Source organism: Mauremys mutica, chromosome 11 (genome assembly GCF_020497125.1).
Source record: "Mauremys mutica isolate MM-2020 ecotype Southern chromosome 11, ASM2049712v1, whole genome shotgun sequence".
NCBI lineage: Eukaryota > Metazoa > Chordata > Testudines > Geoemydidae > Mauremys > Mauremys mutica.
In genome coordinates this window covers 71,666,086-71,684,119 of record NC_059082.1, presented here as the reverse complement: position 1 = coordinate 71,684,119, position 18,034 = coordinate 71,666,086, and the positions used below count along the sequence as shown (strand labels likewise).

Genomic DNA, 18,034 nt, shown 5'->3' with positions numbered 1-18,034 from the left:
CATAGGGTCAAACGTACAATTACACTAAGTTTGGAAAACATTCGAAGTGTAAATGACCCTCCAACTAGTATTTTAGTAGATCCATGATATCACCCACTATAAGTGAAGTTACATCAGGATTTTCATTATGACACACAGCTTTCTGAAACTGTCAACCCATATTCTGCCAACCATTTTCAGAAGAATTTCCCTTTAGCCCCTGCTTAAATATGGTTGAACAATACGGCTCTTCATCATTTGGACTGAAATTTTCCATGCTTGGTTTCAGTCTAGACGTGATTTTTTTAAACATTTACTGATACCTATTCAGTTGGTTTTGAATTATGTAAAATTAAAAAAGAATGCTTTCCCATTACAAAGTACAAATTATTTTCTGCTCATTCAACTTTACAATTTGAAACTTTAAAGCTGGCTAATTTTTACAAAGCCCTTTCCTTGTTGGCAAAGAATAAAAAATATCTATGTCAGAAGTATTTATTATCTTATTTTTGTGAATACATGAAAGTAACTTTTCCTGATGTTGGGAGCTCTGAAACATTAGTATCGTAGCCAGTTAGCATCATTGCTAATGCCCACAAAGAATCTTTTCAATGCAGAAACATTTTTATATAGAAAAAAGATTTTGGTTCAGAAACAGAATGTGTATTAAAGCTTTATCTTTGAGGTAGTCAGTTTCCTGCGTAACTTTAAGAGTTCTGAATGAACTTACAATGAGCTTTGTAGATCTGCTCACACAACCTTAATATCTCTGGGTTTTTCCTGCATTTTTCCCCCTTGAAAAATGTTACATTAGCATACAAAAATTATTTGTACACAGTTTTAAGTTTACAAATATAGGCCCTAATCCTGCAAGCTACTTCCTTGTGGGTGGACCTTTGTGACTGCATTGGGTGACATTGGTCCAGTGGGGTTCTCTCATCAGGAAAAGCCTGCGTGATCACAACTGTGAATGCTCAAAAGTCAGTCAATGTAAAAAACCGGCTGAACATGCAATTCTACGGTAACCTTTCCCCTTTGTACTTATGTTTTATCACAGTCTTTAATTACATGATCACAGTACTATTTCTCAAATAATCCAATATAGTATCATGCAATTTTCCCTAGAACTAATTTAGAATCCAGCATCTACAAGTGATTTACATTTTCATTACCAGGCACTTGTCTAAATTGAAGTTAATCTGACATTTTATTACCTAGTTCTATTACCTTCTCCTGGAGTTCCTCATAATCTTCCTAATCATGCCTAACCAAAATAATTTTGTGTCATGAAAAAATGTTGACGTCTTGCTATTCACCCCTCTTCCAGACAGTTAACATAATGACATCTCAGTCACAGTACGGAGCTTGGAGTCACCCCACTCTTGACCTCTTTCTAAACAGAGAATTAGTCCTCTCTACTTCTTATATCTTAATCAATGGTGAATCCATGACAGAACTCTCACACTGACTCAGGGGTTATCTAGTTTCCTAATAGTTTCACGTGGGGGAATTTATCAAAAGGTTTTTGAAAGTCTAAATAAAGGATACCAACCAGTTCCCCTTTATCCTCTAGTCCAGTGTTTCCCAAACGTGGGACGCCGCTTGTGTAGGGAAAGCCCATGTCGGGCTGGGCCGCTTTGTTTACCTGCCCCCACCCTACATGTGTAAAGAAAAGATTCAATTGCCCCTGGACTAGCAGCGGGATGCTGGGCTCCTCTCCTCCACACTGCTTAATGTCCTGTCTGGACTATCATAGCAGCTGGAGGCTGCCTTCCACTCATTTCTCACTAACAAGTCACTGTGTCTTATTCCTGCATTCCTTATTACTTCATCACACAAGTGGGGGGACAATGCTACGGTAGCCCAGGAAGGCTGGGGGAAGAACGGAATCAACAGGTGGGGTTGTTGCAGGAGCACCCCCTGTGAATAGCATACAGCTCATAATTTCTGCAGGATCTGACACAGAGCAGCTGTGCTCTCTGGTTCTATGATACAGTGGTTCTCTAGTACACTTGCCCATATTCTAGGCAGGACTGATTCTATTTTTAGATACCAAAAAGGAGGGATTGACTCAGGGAGTCATTCCCAATTTTGGCTTTTGCACCCCTGGCTGATCTCAGCCAGGGGCACTTATGACAGCAGCAAATGGTGCAGTGCAAAAGGACTGGTAACCATGATCATCTTATTACCAATGTATGGTATGGTAGATGGTACAGTATGGCTGGTAACCATCTCTGCTGTCATGCAAAAGCAAAAGCATGCTGCTGTGTAGCGCTGCTGAATCGCCTCTGTCAGCGGCATCTAGTACACGTACGGTGACAGTCACAAAAGGCAAAACAGGCTCCATGATTGCCATGCTATGGCATCTGCCAGGGCAATCCAGGGGAAAAAGGCGCGAAATGCTTGTCTGCCGTTGCTTTCCCAGAGGAAGGAGTGACTGACGACATTTACCCAGAACCACCCGCGACAATGATTTTTGCCCCATCAGGCACTGGGATCTCAACCCGGAAATTCCAAGGGGCGGGGGAGGCTGCGGGAACTATGGGATAGCTAGGGAATAGCTACCCACAGTGCAACGCTCCAGAAGTCGACGTTAGCCTCGGACCGTGGACGCACACCACCAATTTAATGTGTTTAGTGTGGCTGCGCGCACTCGATTTTATACAATCTGTTTTGCTAAACCGGTTTATGTAAATTCGGAAAAATCCCGTAGTGTAGACGTGACTCTAGTAAGGTAATAATCTCCATGATGCTGCCATAGGCCCAGATTGTCCCCCTGAAATCTGTGTCTATTCCAAACACTGGTCTCCCCTGCCCTACGTGAAAAGGGAGATCAGCTACCTCTGTAGATTGTCTCCTGTTATGGACCCCACAGATGGCCCTCTACAGCTCTCAGATCCGTACCGAGAGGGGGTGGATACAGGCTATGGGGGAAGAGTGTGTGGGCAGAGATCAGGATTAGACTGAAGGGAGAACACATTGGCCCCCTCTAGCCCTGTTGAGAGCTGATTCCATGAATGGATAAGTCAGCCTCTAGCTATACATTATTATTTTTACCATTGAGTCCTCTATCAGATGGCTGTGGGCTCTCATGAATCCCTGGTAATCTGCCAGGTTTTAGGGTGGGCCCCGTAGCCTTTTTCAGGAGGGAGAAGACCCCCATCCTCTTGGTGCAGAAGTCTCTTGGACTAGGATCTTCATGAGGATTATTTCATCCCTCTTGATGGTTTAATGGGGGTAGGAGGTATGATCTAGGCCAGTGTTTCTCAAATGCGGCCACTGTGGCCTCATGCAGCCACCAGGGGGGTTTCCTGCAGCCACTACAGCCTCCTAGGCAGAGATGGGGGAGGGGGCAAAGCAGCAGCTCCCCCCCTGCAGAACCCAGGGGCTCTGGAGCAGGTTTAACCTCTTCCCCCGCTTTGGCCTTGGGGCTCTGGTGGCAGACTCTGGGCTTCAGCCCCTCCTGGCTCCAGCCGTGGGGCTCTGGGCTTCTGCCCAGGGCAGCTGGGCTTCAGCAATACCAGCTTTACCCGGCGCCGTAGTCAAGAGGCAAGGAGCAGGGTAAGCCTGGGCTGCGAGGCTGGGGAAGGGGGAAGCAGCAGGCCCAGGAGGCAGCGGGGACCAGGAGCGCCAACAAACAACTGTACATTATTTTTATTATTGAGTCTGAAAAAAAACCCTACATAAAAAAATGACAATGATTTGGATGTGTATATGTGCATATTTATTTGTTTTTCCTAAACTTAATTAAGTATTTTAGGAAAATTTGTCAGAGCAGCCACCAGCAAGAGTTGGTGGCCGCACTCTGAGGCCATCAAATTTTTGTTGTGAGTACCCCTCGGCCATGCATTTTAAGTTCTTACTTTTTTCCCTTCAAGTTGCCTCCAACTAAAATATGTATTTAAAATGTGTCTTTTAATGCTTATGTAAGAAAATATGGACTGTCAACAATTCTGTTTCTTTAGTAAAATTAGAATGAATCAAAAAAAGGGAAACATTGTCCTGAAATTTTTCAACTGTTTCATACCAGCTCTAAGTAAATAAAATTAGTGACTAAACTCTCCTTCTCTCTCTACCTGCAATAAGCCAAGAACCACAAATGTAATTCTGTACAAATTGTGATTCATTGCTTGTCAAAACAAATATTACATGCAGTGTAGGAGAATGATATTTGTGTCTTAGGGTACCACACTGGCTAAGGAGTAGATCCCACAAAGACCTACTCATGTGCTCAACTTTACACACTGAGAGTAGCCCCAATGAAATTGAATGGATAAGTAGTGAATTAACTCCCTGCATATTGGTTGTGGGGAAGTCAGTAGAACTATTCAAAGTGCACAAAGTTAAGAACATGCATAGGTGTTGTCAGCATCAGAGCCTAAATGTGTTATGTCCCCCTCTAGTGGCTGAGCTATATAATGGGTAATCTCTCTCTCTGAATGGAGTTACTCCTTTAAGTTTCAGTTTTTGATGCTGAATGTTATAAATTCAATCTCTGATGAAAACCCATAGTGGGGTTATCATCTAAGCAACCAAAAAACTATAAGGCAAAGACACATTTCAATTAATCAATTCCCTGCCACTGTAGTCTTTGGTGCCCCTAAGTCCTTCCTGTTATCTGTCTGTGGCACATAATAGTTTTGTCTCCTGAGGGCTGAAATAACTTGGTCTAATTGCAGTTATTGTATTTAGTGTGCAGATGTTGGGAGGCGTTGATTGCCTGTAATATACAGGTCACACTAGATAATCTGGCGTTCCCTTCTGACCTTAAATTCTAAATTTGGGTTCTTTGTTCCATTTCAGTGAAACTACTCTGGAATTACACTGTTTAAGTGAAAGCAGAATTTGGCCTCTATTGCCACTTTTAATTAACATGTTTTTAAATGACCTAATAATGACAGATTTTCCTTAGCATTTCCAAAAGTGCTACAAGATAGAAAACAAGTTGTATCATTATGAAAAAATCTCTAAGAGGATATCACTGGTATAGTTGTCACTGAGATTATTGATGAGCACTTTAACTCTAATGAACATTAATGGTGCTGCTACAGAGCCTTAAACTTCAAGAACAACTATTCATTTGCAGAGCCAGAGCCAATAAACATATTATACCGTACTGTAAAAAATCTTGTTGAAAGACTATCAGCTTGGGCAGGATAAAAGTATTAGCAGTTCAGAAGCAAGCTTTGAATAACACTATATATAACATGCTCATTTATTCTGCCAGTAGTTAGAGGGTTTGAGAAAAACAAAAAGGGACTGCAGGATAATAGAGAAAGAAATTACACTAATTCATGGCAGAAAAATTGTAACTTTTGAAAAATATGCACTTTTTCCTAACCTACATATTATCATACAAGTATTTCCTTTGGTGAGTCAGATCTTCTACCATAACAACGTACACAATAGTGTTTCCAGTGGTTAGAGCATAGGACAAGGAGTCAGGACTTACAGGTTCCATTCCTGCCTCAGCACCAGCTTGTTGCATAAGTTGCTTTCTCTCTCTCTGTTTCTCAGTATACCTATATGAAAAACAATATAATATTTTCCTATCTAATAAAAGCATTGTGAGACTAAGATCTTCATTAAGAGCTTTAATATCATTGGATAAAAGGCACTGTGGAAGCACAAAGAATTATTTTACCAATTCCATTGTCACTATTGCAGTGTTTCTAAGTTAATATGAATAAATGGATGATGAGCCAAGTTATCCCACAAATTGCAATGACACTGGATAACAGTCTCTCATCTGGAAGAGAATTATAATAATCTACAGTAAATGACTCTCACCAGTAGCTATAATAGCACTAGACTGGAGAACAGCTATATTTATATAATAGATTTTTACTTCCTTTTCAAGACATTCTCTTGGTCAGCAGGCACATTTCTGTTTTGAGATGTTTCTTATATTAATTGAAATACAAAAAAATCATTCCCAGATAAGTCATTCATTTAGGTATTTCGTCTCATATGGGACTAAATTCTTCTTTTAGCCTCATGCATGAAGGTCAACAGAGCAGACTTTTTTTTTTTCCTTTTTTTTTGGGAGGGGGCGGGAAGGGGAGAGGTACAACTACCATCTACTGACTGCAGAGGAAACTCTTTTATAAAGCTTCCTGATTCAGATCACCCCATTATCTAATAATTGAACACAAGTGGGGGCTCTTTTCACTCAATCAGGAGTCCTAGAAAGATGTCCAAATAGGCCTGCATGTTCATGAGTGGGAAACTGACTGGATTAGTGGGAAGTTAACTACCTACATGCTGGTCGTGGTGCAGAACCTTTGCATCTTATCAAAGGAAGAACATACATTTCAGTATTTATAAAATGAAGCATTAAATCATCTCTTCTGTACGCAGGTAGCACGTTTTAAAACATGTTAACTGAAACTTCCAATAGCTATGGTAATCCAAAATACCATTTTCCTAGACAAAATATGCCCCACAGAATAGGTAAAATCTCATGATGTGGCACAGTTGCCTACACACTGGTCAAGAACAGTGAAAAGCATTAACCCAGCAAAAACCCATAAACATTACAGGAGCCTGTTTAGAAATTGATTCATCGGGATATCAGGTTGACAGATGCTATATAAAGCTATCTAGTATTATGTAATTAGAATATGTAAAAAAGAGAACTTGTATAGTTCTGCTCTATGCTAAAGGTTATATTCTTAAATTCCTGATATCCAGTAACTGGAGCTGGATAAACTATTCACACTGAACTTCATACCTACTTAAACTAAGACTAAGGTTCTTCACGGTTGAGTGGATTTCTGAAGTTCAGCCCATTCTGGAGGAAGACTGGTAAAGGTGGCCTGAGGTTGTTCGCTCAGTTCAAAGCCAGCTTCCCTTGTGTTATCCAAGGTTGGAAGGGGGTGCTTAGCCTTAATGTGACGAAGGAGAGGTTTCCCTTTGACTTTCAAGACAGTCAAACTTAAATCTCTAAGGGTGTGCTCATTTCCAATTCCACCCCACCAACTTGTAGGTTCAGTTTGTAAACCCCTTCCCAAATCTAGCCCTGCTTAATTCACACAACCGGAGTAATAATAATACATATTCACACAGGTTGCTGCTTATAGAATAAACAAAGTGCAGTGGTGAGAGCAAGAAGGAGACCTGAAGAAGCAGAGCAAGAAAATAATCATACAACTAAACATTTACAGTGGAAATAAATATATTGTACATATTCTTGTCACTATCAACTGCACACTTCATTTATTCTTTATTTTTCTTTTGCTGCTTACACTTTGAGTTGCTGCCTCTCATTGTTGGTCTGAACTTTGCACTTTGTCTCAAATCCTGCAAACATACGTGTATGTGCTTAAATTTACTACCTTAAATAGTCAGTAGTAAAGCTGAACACGTATGTAAGTGTTTGCAGGATCTGAGTGTGACAGAGCATACCCCTGTATTCACACCCTGCACATTACTGTAATAATCTCTGTACAAAGTATGCCTTGTAAAGTATCTTTTGAAAACTCATAATTTGATGATCAGTATCTCCTGATAAAGTTATAAGATTCCACTGTATGGTGTTCTTAACACATGTTCGAAACTGAGGTTGGCAAACAGGTCTGTCCTAAACAAAGGGATGTGTGCTCTGCTTAATTTGCATTTAAGCAGTAAACAGTCATCAAGCAGGAAGAGGAGACAAAGGAAGCTCAAACAGGTGAGAAAACAGAAGCAGGGAACATCCTTCCACATAGATTTTTTATGTGCTGGTACCATCTGGAAATCTTGTTCAAAAGGGGTGTTGACACTATTGAAAGGAAGGACAAACATCCCAAGGCACTCCTATCTCTCTCCCTGCCTATCGATGCTATGCACCTGAAGCAACAGAGGAAACCTTCTTTGGATTCTGGGAGAAGGGGTCCTGACCTAGAGGGTTTGGTCAGTGAGACTGCAGAAAGCAGATGGTAAGAAACTTTGCCTGAATATAATATAGTTTGTCAAGTTAGGTACTAATGGTGTTTTAACTTTATTTTCTTGTAACCATTTCTGACTTTTATGCATCATTACTTGTACTCACTTAAAATCTCTCTCTTTCTAGTTAATAAACATGTTTTATTGTTTTATCTAACCTGGTGTGTTTAAATTGAAGTGTTTGGGACGCTCCATATGCGGTGGCAAGTTGTGTGCATATTATTTGTATTAAAGAAATAACAGACTTCATATAAACTTGTACTATCTAGGAAAAGGCTGGGCAGTACAGGACATTTATTTCTGGGGAGAAAATCTAAGAGTGGGATCCACCTGCAGTATAACCAAAGCTGGTAAGAGCCAAGGTGTGGCTGGCTGGCTGCAGGACACACACAGACATAGCTGGGAGTGACTTGCGTGCTAGAAGTTGTTTGTGAGCAGTCTGGTTGGAGGCTACAGCAGGAAAGCATTGTAAAGGGCACCCCAGATAAGAGGGCAGAGATGACACAGCTGATCATTAGTCTGGATTGTACCCTGGTATGTCATACTGGGCCTTTGCCCATACTTTAAGTAGCTGCGCTGACTTTATGGCTGCCCTCAACTGACTACTGCACTGAATTCACACTATGCACCATCCGTTTAATCCTGGAATACAACCACAGCAATAAAAAGACTACACCTGCAAGAATAAATAAGTTACCAAACACAAAAAATGTTATTAATCTTGGAATGTTTTTTCCAGATTAAAGAAATACTTGTTTTAGAAATTTCAAAGTTTTTTTTTTTTTTTACCGGGGAAAAATGTAATGAGAAAATAAAAACTATACTTAAATAATGTGAAGAGTAGGAGATAATGTAGTCTAGAGCTTGACACTCTACCACTGACTTGGCCCTGATTCTGCAATAAGTTCTGTGCGGGTATTCTCCTGAACACATCCAGAGGACCATTGCATTAAGTATGTGCATAAGTCAAAGTGCCTCACTGTTAGATGGAGGTTAATCTGTTTATTGTTTTCATCTTGGGAAAGGGCTGGGAAATAATTCCTTTCACCACTTTTTATTATTACAACACATCTTTAGTTATATGAAAATATTACCAACCTACAACAACTATTGAAATACCTTTTTCAATTTCTGTTCAAATTATGTCCATTGTTATTTCAATTATTATACACTTAAAAATAAAAATTATCTTTCTGGGGCCAAAAGGTCCATTTATTGTACTTTCTAGGTTAAATCAAGGGATTTCCTCTTTCTGAAGGAAAATATATCCTTCAAATAGGCCTTTATCTTCTGTATTTTAGATCAATGTTGGCATATCCATTTTCTTCAGTAACTAAAGTTACATTTGCACAACTCACCATGACCACAAATGTTAATTAACATTAGATTTCTCTAACCTAAAGCCCGTCCTTTGCGTCAAGGTGAGAAATTTTTTGGGTGGGAAATGGACAGAATGACGCAAAAGCTACTTTAAAGATGAAAAAAGCTTATTAGTTTCTCACACTTTGTGTGGCTCTGCTAAATTGATTCTAGCTGTGAAACTGAAGGAGTGTAGAATCTGTTCAAAATCTCTATTATATAGAGACTTGGTATAAGAGGAAGTGTGAATCAACAATGTGCTGTAGCTTAATCTATTTATCATTTTCCTCTGTGAGCCAAACCATAAAAATCCAGCTTGTCAGAATGGATATAAACATTATGTTAACTCGGTAACATTTTCTTTGTAATGTAATTCTTTGTAATTTTTCTCTGACTCCCACCACCATGGTATGTGAATGCCTCCTAACAATTAGAAAGAGATAATCTCTCTCTCCTTTCCTTCCCAGTTAGCAGTAGTAAGATAGATGATTTGTGTGTATTTTATGTTTTGGTCGTGTTGATAAAGGAAAGTTAATTCAAAGAGATAAGTCTCCCTGCTTTTGCGGACAGCATTGCAATTCCAGTTGGACACAGCTGTCACCATAGGTTTTGATCATAGTTGGTGATCTCTCAGTCATGGCCAGTTCCAGGGAGGACTTTGAATATTAGGACAACGGGGACCCCAGAATCCTTTGACTTATTCTATTATAAATAGAAAAAATGTATTTATTTAAATATTAAGGTTGTGACTCAGATTCAAACTGATGCTCCAAAAATTATCTTCAGTACAAAGTTGTAGGCTTAAGAAAGGAGTCCCAGTTTTCTCTGCATTTCTTGGCATCAGAATAATCTTTGACTCTTACATAGCACCTTTTATTAGAAGATATCAAAACACTTCACATATATTAATTAATGAACCTCACAGCACCCAGCCTGCTAGGTAATAAATATTACTGTACCCATTTTTACATGGTTAAATTTAGGCACAGAGAGGTTAAGGAACATATTTTCCAAATGTCACCATTAGGTTTTTGAGAAGTGGGCGGAAGGGGCACAAAGAGGCATACGGGTCTGAAGAGGTGGGTACCACAATGCCATATGCCCCTGGGGCGTAGGTCTTTTGGCATCTCATTCTCATGTTGGTTCCTTCTGTTAGAGCAGGGGTTCTCAAACTTCATTGCACCACGACCACCTTCTGACGACAAAAATTACTACATGATCCCAGGAGTGGGGACCGAAGCCTGAGCCTGCCAGAGTCCTGCTGCTGGGGCGCGCAAAGCCAAAGCCCAAGAGATTCAGCCCAGGCAGGGGGCCTGTAACCTGAGCCCTGCCAGCCAGGGCTGACGCCCAAGGGCTTCGGCTTTGGCCCCCAGCAGTGGGGCTTTGGCCCCAGGCCCCAGCAAGTCTAATGCCAGCCATGGCAATGCCATTAAAATGGAGCCACGACCCACTTTGGGATCCCGACCTACAGTTTGAGAATCGCTATGTTAAAGGAAAGAAAAACAGTTTTCAGCCCCACAATAGCTGTAAAATTCATATAGAATATGAAAAGTGTATGAATTGCTTCACATCTGCTTGTACTTGGCTACTAGCTCATCTCCTTTGCCAACTAGTGTACTTATGCTGGGTTGTCATAGCTACATCTTTCAGTAACTTTTTGCTCTGGTACCTGGTCAGCCAATAATTTAAAGTTCCTATCCTACCACAGATACCTTATAAAAAGGTAGTACAGATTCTACAGAAAGGTCTGAATGCTACAATAGTGCTACTTCACTGACCAGGGTCGTCATTAGTAATTTTATAAGGATAACACCTTCTCTCAACTACATGGGCATGTTCAGAAACCTAGTGGACATTGTAGCACCCCAGACAGTAGCATTAACACTGCATTGGTATCTTCTCTTCAGTGCAATTCCTCTTAATGGCGATGAAAATCAGAGCAGCCTAAGAGGATTCTGAATCCTTATTTTGGGCTGATGAAAATTGCATTGTCATATATAGTTGCATCAAATGGAATATTTAAGCATTTTAACTTGAGCATTTTATGCTTTAGTGATTCATTTAATTATTTTCTCTAGAGTGCACATATTTTATTCTCATGTTGATGCATGGGGAATAAATCTGCAGGCATCAAAATGAGACTAGTATCTTAAGAGCCTAATTTAAATAAATAAAAACAAGAGACAGTAGTGGGAAAGATGCCACCCCAGGCTTATTTCACCCCATTGTACGTACCATAGATGGTTAAGCATCTTGGAGACCTAACAGCCCTATTCTGCTGTTAATGCAGCTTGGAATACAAATTTTTGCACACTTTAAGAAAAGTAAGAGCTACACAATGATGTGCTCTGTTTTTGAATCTGGATTATCATGTATAATTTGAGTTATTCTGGTCATGTTACATTTCTGCAAGGTCACTGCAATCCCAGAAAAGAGGTGAAAATGATTTTGGAGGAGTCACAAGTTTTAGGGGGCATTAATTTTGCAGGGGAAGAGTGCCTTCCAGTAGGTTGATCAGAAGAAACACTCTACATTGGGGACATTACATTTTCACTCCCTCTGTTTGTCTTCTCACCAAGGGGAAGCCCTGGACCTTCATTTTTATATTCAGTGGATAAATATGGTAACACTTTGTTCCATTTGCACCATCCTCTGTTTTGAGTGTCCCTTTATTCTGTAAATGTTGTATACAGAGTACCCACAATTTGTAGCTGGCTTTGTTAGTAAAATGTGAGAAGAGATGACTCTGAAACCAAAAATTTCAGATCCAAACAACCCTGAATTCTGGGAAAATTCAGATCCAAATTCAAACCTGAATTTAGCAGCTCAGGCCCAACTCTTCCCTGTAAGATGCTTTTTTACTTTTAGTTGCTAGGTAGCACTATAATAGTAATGACGTGGGCAGGGAACAATTCCTATGACTTTATGTATGATCTAAGCTGGAAAAACATGTACCTTGTTTGATGCTAATGGAAAAAATCTTTACAAAAACATCCCATCTATCCATACAGTATACTCAACTGACTGATGTTCAGTAGATAATGAAAATGTGGAATGTTCAATACCTGCCTGTTGACATTTCAGAATGAGTGGAGGAGAACATATATGTCAATTGATGTTCTCTGAATACTATTCCATTAGTGTAGCAGAGAGTTCTGGAGACTTGTTTTCCCTTAAAATAGCTTTTGATGTTACTGAAAGCTCAAGACAAATTAAAAGAATAAGGCACTCACTGAGTTCCCCTTGAATGTACAGAACAACCCTGACTTTCGTGTATAATGATACTTCAGCAAAAATCCACCATTACGGATGCTGCTTTCTACCCCAGTTGTGATGGATGATATGAATCTTATACAGTACATGTAAAAGAGTTTCAGTATTTATAGTATCATCCAGAAGATTCACATGTGGGATCTATTCCAAAGCCCATTGATGTCTTTCTATTTGCTTCAATGAGCTTTGGATCAGAGACCTAGTAAACTGCATGGAAGTCAACATATCTCCTGCAGTTGGATCCAAAAGCTGGATTTTAACATAGGGTTCCAGGGTGTCTAATTATTTTGAACAGCCCTCTAAGCCATCCTTGAACTGAAATGGTAATATCGATCACTGTCTCTATATGGACAACATAGGAAAACAGCAAGTTGGGTCTCCTCAAAACACAAGAGGGACAATTTCATCCATGGTGTAACTCTCACGATTTCAGTTAAGTTATGCAAGGAAAGAATTCAGCTCCTAGGATTTACAAGAGTAATCTTCATTCTCTTCTGATTCCCTAGAAAGTCAATAGGCTTGACCACAGTATTCTTCAGAGAGCTGATCCATTTCAAAGGGAAAAGCAAAAATCCTGGTGCACTAGGCCCAAATTTTTTCAGTAATGCTGCTATAAATCCGAAGGAACTCAAAGTCACTTAACTGGAATTGTTCCTGATTAGCAGTGATGTAACTGAGAGCAGAATTAGCTCTAACACTTCATGTTTCTTACTCTCCAACATTTTGTGTTAACAGAGAAATAACAGAAACGAAAGATAAATGTAGGAACTACCTATCTGCTGTCCTCTGAAGACTGAAGCAAAACAAGTTTCAGTGTATTGTTTGCAGGGTATAGAAACCTGTTCCACTGCTTTCCCCATGCAGAAGGAGATCATAAAATTTTCTGTAAGTAGCTTCACTGGGTATTGTGTAATGCAACAAGAACCTGGCTAGCAGAGCTCAACAACAGAATATGTTCTTAGAAAGAGCCTTTTGGGGTGTTCTGTCTGGAGCTTACCAAGGGTCCATCTGCTGTTTCTAAAACATTTCTGTATAAATCAGAAGCAAGTGGTAGCATCTGAGCAGGATTTAAGGAATACAAAAAGAAAAAATGTACAGATTGTGTGGGATCATTGTGTACTTCCTAGGGAAATTTGAGCCAGTTCTTATTTAAGTACCCTTATTGTTTGATACAGTAGATTAAAATCAGGTGAAGTTTTGACAGGGACTTCTCATAGACACTCAGAAAAGTCACATTCACCTTCAGGGAGCATAGGATGGAAGTTATCCACCCAGATCCTGGTACCACTAAAACCCAGGGATGACCTTGCTCAAGAACACCTTTCCATGGCTACAGTGTGCAGTCTTGGGGGGCCCGTGACATGGATCATGTAATTACAAACTGTATTATAATATACATGGCCAAGGGAAACAAAGTAAAGTTGTACGGCTGACCTTCATTCTGGCATTTGCTAACTTTTAGGTGCTTGTCTTTCCAACTTAAATAGTCTTTTTAAAGTAATACTTATTCACATCACAGAAGAGGGTGTTGTGATGATTAATTAGTTCATGTTTGAAAAGTGATAATGGAGCTATGAAGAGTTAATGGTTAATATACAGAATAAGTCCTATTAAAAATTAAGGGTTAAATTCTGCCCTCAGTTATTGCCACTGACTTCAGTGAGGTTGCAAGGATGTAGCAGAGGGCAGAGTGTAGCCTAAAAGTTCACTGAGAGCTAAAGCATTCACTTTTTTACACAAAGCCAAATCCTGTATTTTGATGCACATATGTAGCCCCAGTTAAGGCAATGGGAACTGTTGCCTGAACATTGATGGCAAAATTTGGTCCAGAGCATTTTAACACTAAACACACTTGCAGAGTAGATGCTAAATCCATCTAGTCACTAGAATTTCTACCTTGTATTGGTAGGTATTTATCAGAATTCATTGTATATTTCCCCTTTTGAAATATACATGTAACTCCCATAAATGTCAATGGAAGTAAGGTAGTAAGTTAGGAGATTTATCAAAGTTGCTAAATGTACTTTAAAAACATTTAAAGACGGTTTAAAGATTTAGTGTGCACTGCCCAAACAAAATACATATCATAATATAATATATTATATGAACACTGGATAGACTGTACATATGATATTCTATGTTATGATATGTAATTTGTTTGGGCAGTGCCTGGGGATAGTCTGGTGGGCTCCAGAGGGACCTGGATACTCCACAGCATGCTCCATAGCTGTTACTGCTACTTTGTTTAGCCCCTTCTCTTGGCACAGAGGAGAGGGTTCCTAGAAGAGCTGGAGCTGCAGCATCTCCCTGCAGACTGTGGCCAAACCCTCTGGGTAACCACATCCTGTTGAGTTGGCCCCACTACCGAGGGGTTTGCCACGCCCAAGGCACCTTGGGATCCCTCTTACTAAAGGTCACAAAGCACTGGGCCCCAGTATTGGTCCTGAGCAGGCTCCACTTAGCTGTGCTGTCTGTGGGGCTGAGGCTCCCATGTCCCCACTCCAGGGTTCCTCTGGCAGCAGACCCTGGCTAGCCCAGCACCATGCCAGCAGCTTGGGGAAACAGTAGTGTTTCTAAGAGCCAGAGCAGGGCTCCAGCCCCAGATTTACAGCCCAGGGCAGACAGAAAGCTGCCCTGAGAGGCTGGCTCCAGCCCTCATGCTTCTACCACATAATTCTTGTTGAAGAAAAATTTATATTTTAGTGGCATTCTGGTATCTTCAGATTTAGGACTGCACCACTGGGCAAGAGAGGTGATTAGCAATGTTCAAATAATCAAGTCCAGATTAATGAGTCAGCGAGTAGCTTCAGAAGTGGCTTGGTGTAAATCTGAGATGCCACTGAACAAATACCCTGATTGTCATTGTTTATTTGATACCACTTTAAAATAAGAGTTAAGATCAACAGAGCCCAAATGTATGTGGTACTGTCTTTTCAGAGTGTGTGTGAACAGTGCTTAGAATAATAGGGGAATCAATCCCTTATTGGGGCCTATAACATACTACATTTCAAACAATTAATACAATAATAATAATTCTAATTTAATAGCCAAACAGTTAGAAGTAGTAAGAGCAGCATAATGTGTGTCCTACCTTTATCTGTAATACTCTACATTTTCCTTCAGACAACAACAGTTTATCCCTTTGGAACAAAGAACCTGTTTTGATAGATTACAAAAGGGAGGAATGAATATATACATACTAAATAGTATGTTATTGGCATGGCTTATACGGCAGCATTCACAATGTCAGTAGACTAAAAGGCCAAGTCCCTAGGCAGGGCTTGCACTTACTATCCAAGGTTAACCTCCAGGGGAAAGTTCAAAATCCGAAGGCACTTTTTTGACACAAGTGATATCAGCATCCTACCAATGTTTTGTCTCTCAAGGAAAAAAGTCTAAGGCTGTGTGTGAGCAACATAATGGCTGCTCCATTTGCTTACTACCAGTATCTACCGTGTTAATTTGTAAAGCACTTTGAGCATTATATAAAAATCATATTTGGTTCTGTTATATATAGCATGCTTGCCATCTAGTGGTTACAGCTGATAAAATAAAGGACGCAAAAATCTATCCATCTATTGATAAGAAATCAGTGCTTGTATAACTGGTTTAACACGTCTGAAAAATTAAGACTTTCAGTTACCAGCAGATCTGCTCAGGATCTGCTAGTAGAAACAGCCACCAGTTTGCCCTGTCAAAGTGCCTCAATCCTGGGGAAATTAAATAACTTGAAGAGTCTTGTGCAAGTACAAAAAATCTCTCTTAGAGAAAAACTCACTCTCAATGTTCAGGATAACACGTTTCCAATATGAAAAAAAAAGAGATCACAATGGAGAAATCAATAGGTTATCATTCCTCTTCATATTGCCACAGTAATTTGCTACTAGAGACCACTAAGGTATCAACAACACAGGTATCCAAAAACTGACTAAAAAAAGACCAGAGACTTACCTAAACAAAAATGTAGCTTTCTAGACTACAAAGTCATGACAGCATGTCCCTATTTAAAGGGTATGTGGGAAGAAGTAGCCCTATCACCTGTGATTATAAAAAGCATTCTGCAGCTGCTTGAAATTCTCCTTTTCCCAAGAAGCCAATGAGACTACTTATATGCTTAAAGTTAAGCCTGTGTTTAAATGCTTGCTGGATCAGGATCATGTTGCTCAACACCTCGCAGGATTGAGCCATAAGTCACAGTTAAACTGACCCATGTTCCACTCACCATGAAAATCCAGCTCATGGGAATGACATCAGGGGACATATAGGGGCTAATTTTGCCCATACTTGTATCAGTTTTAAAATGGAGTAACTCCTCTGAACTAAGGTATAAAACTAATGTGAGAGTAGAACCAGACTCATTACGTTCAGTGAGTCCTACAAAAAGTGTATTTACTTTTCATTTAACAGCAGTTTGAACATAATAAGTTTCATTGTTTCTCTGTACAGCCAGTAGAGGAGAAACTACCTGAAATGATCCTTGTAAGCATGAACAGAGATGGAGAAAACCTTTTTAAGATTTTTTTTTTAAATTCAAAATATATTGTTCAAAAGGTTGGAAAGAGAACCTTTTTGTAAACTAATCAATATTTAAAACAATGAGGTTGAGAGAGTCCCTTTAAAGTCTAGATTGGAAAATGTTATTCTGGTTGTAGACTTTGAATATCACTTCATATTACAAATTAAAGTGCTGTGTACATTTTTTTCTTAATTAAGCTAAACGCCTGCTAATGACCACAGGGAATGAAATAAGCCACAGCTGGCTCTGCCATGCATATGCCATTACTGCTTAACAGTAATTTGTGTAATTACTAACAGTTGTGTTTATCTGTGTAAAACATGTTGAAGATTTAATGATGAGCTGAAATGAATGGATCACAATATGCTTAAATAGTTTTTAAAGGTATATTTGTCAATGAGATGTAGGACATTTTCAAAAAATGTAAGTATTAAATTCAATTATTTTTTAGGAATTCCATATATTTGCTTAATAGGATAAATTCTATTTTTTTTCATAGACATGAATTCTATCACTTACCTCTTATATGTAAAATGTGACAAGCTGACAATTCTCAACGAAGCTTTCACAATTGCTGCTCAAGCTATACCTGTTCTGTGGATACAGTATTTCAGTAGCAAGTCTGTTCAAATTTAAAATTTCCATGGGAACATCTCTAAATTTATTTAAAATAATGCAAAGAGGGATTGGCCTTGTGAGGGGACTGAATATCCCAATTCATTTTGGTTCAGTCCTTTGGTCCCAATTCTACAGTTGGATCTGTGTGGGTGTCCTCTTTGCCCACATTGAACCCACCAGAGATTCTGGACTATAGTTTGCATTTATCAGAGACTAGGAACATTATGGAGGAGACTTCATTCAAACAAATTAAAATGTCTCTTAGATATCTTTCAAATAATGTGATGGGCTTCCCCTCCTCCCTTAGCTGTGTTGCAGGTGGGTGTAATTTAAAAAAGAGGCTGAAGGTACAAGATTGAAATG

The 18,034-nt window shown here is 39.5% G+C and overlaps 1 long non-coding RNA gene across 1 annotated transcript; it reads right to left on the bottom strand.

Moving 5' to 3' along the window:
- Window positions 1-5,191: 5,191 nt before the first annotated feature.
- LOC123344509 lies at window positions 5,192-17,964 on the bottom strand. The gene is made up of 3 exons (XR_006572570.1): window positions 17,573-17,964; window positions 15,629-15,693; window positions 5,192-5,501 (listed from the first exon to the last, which is right to left on the bottom strand). It is a non-coding gene; the product is annotated as an uncharacterized LOC123344509 (long non-coding RNA).
- Window positions 17,965-18,034: the final 70 nt, after the last annotated feature.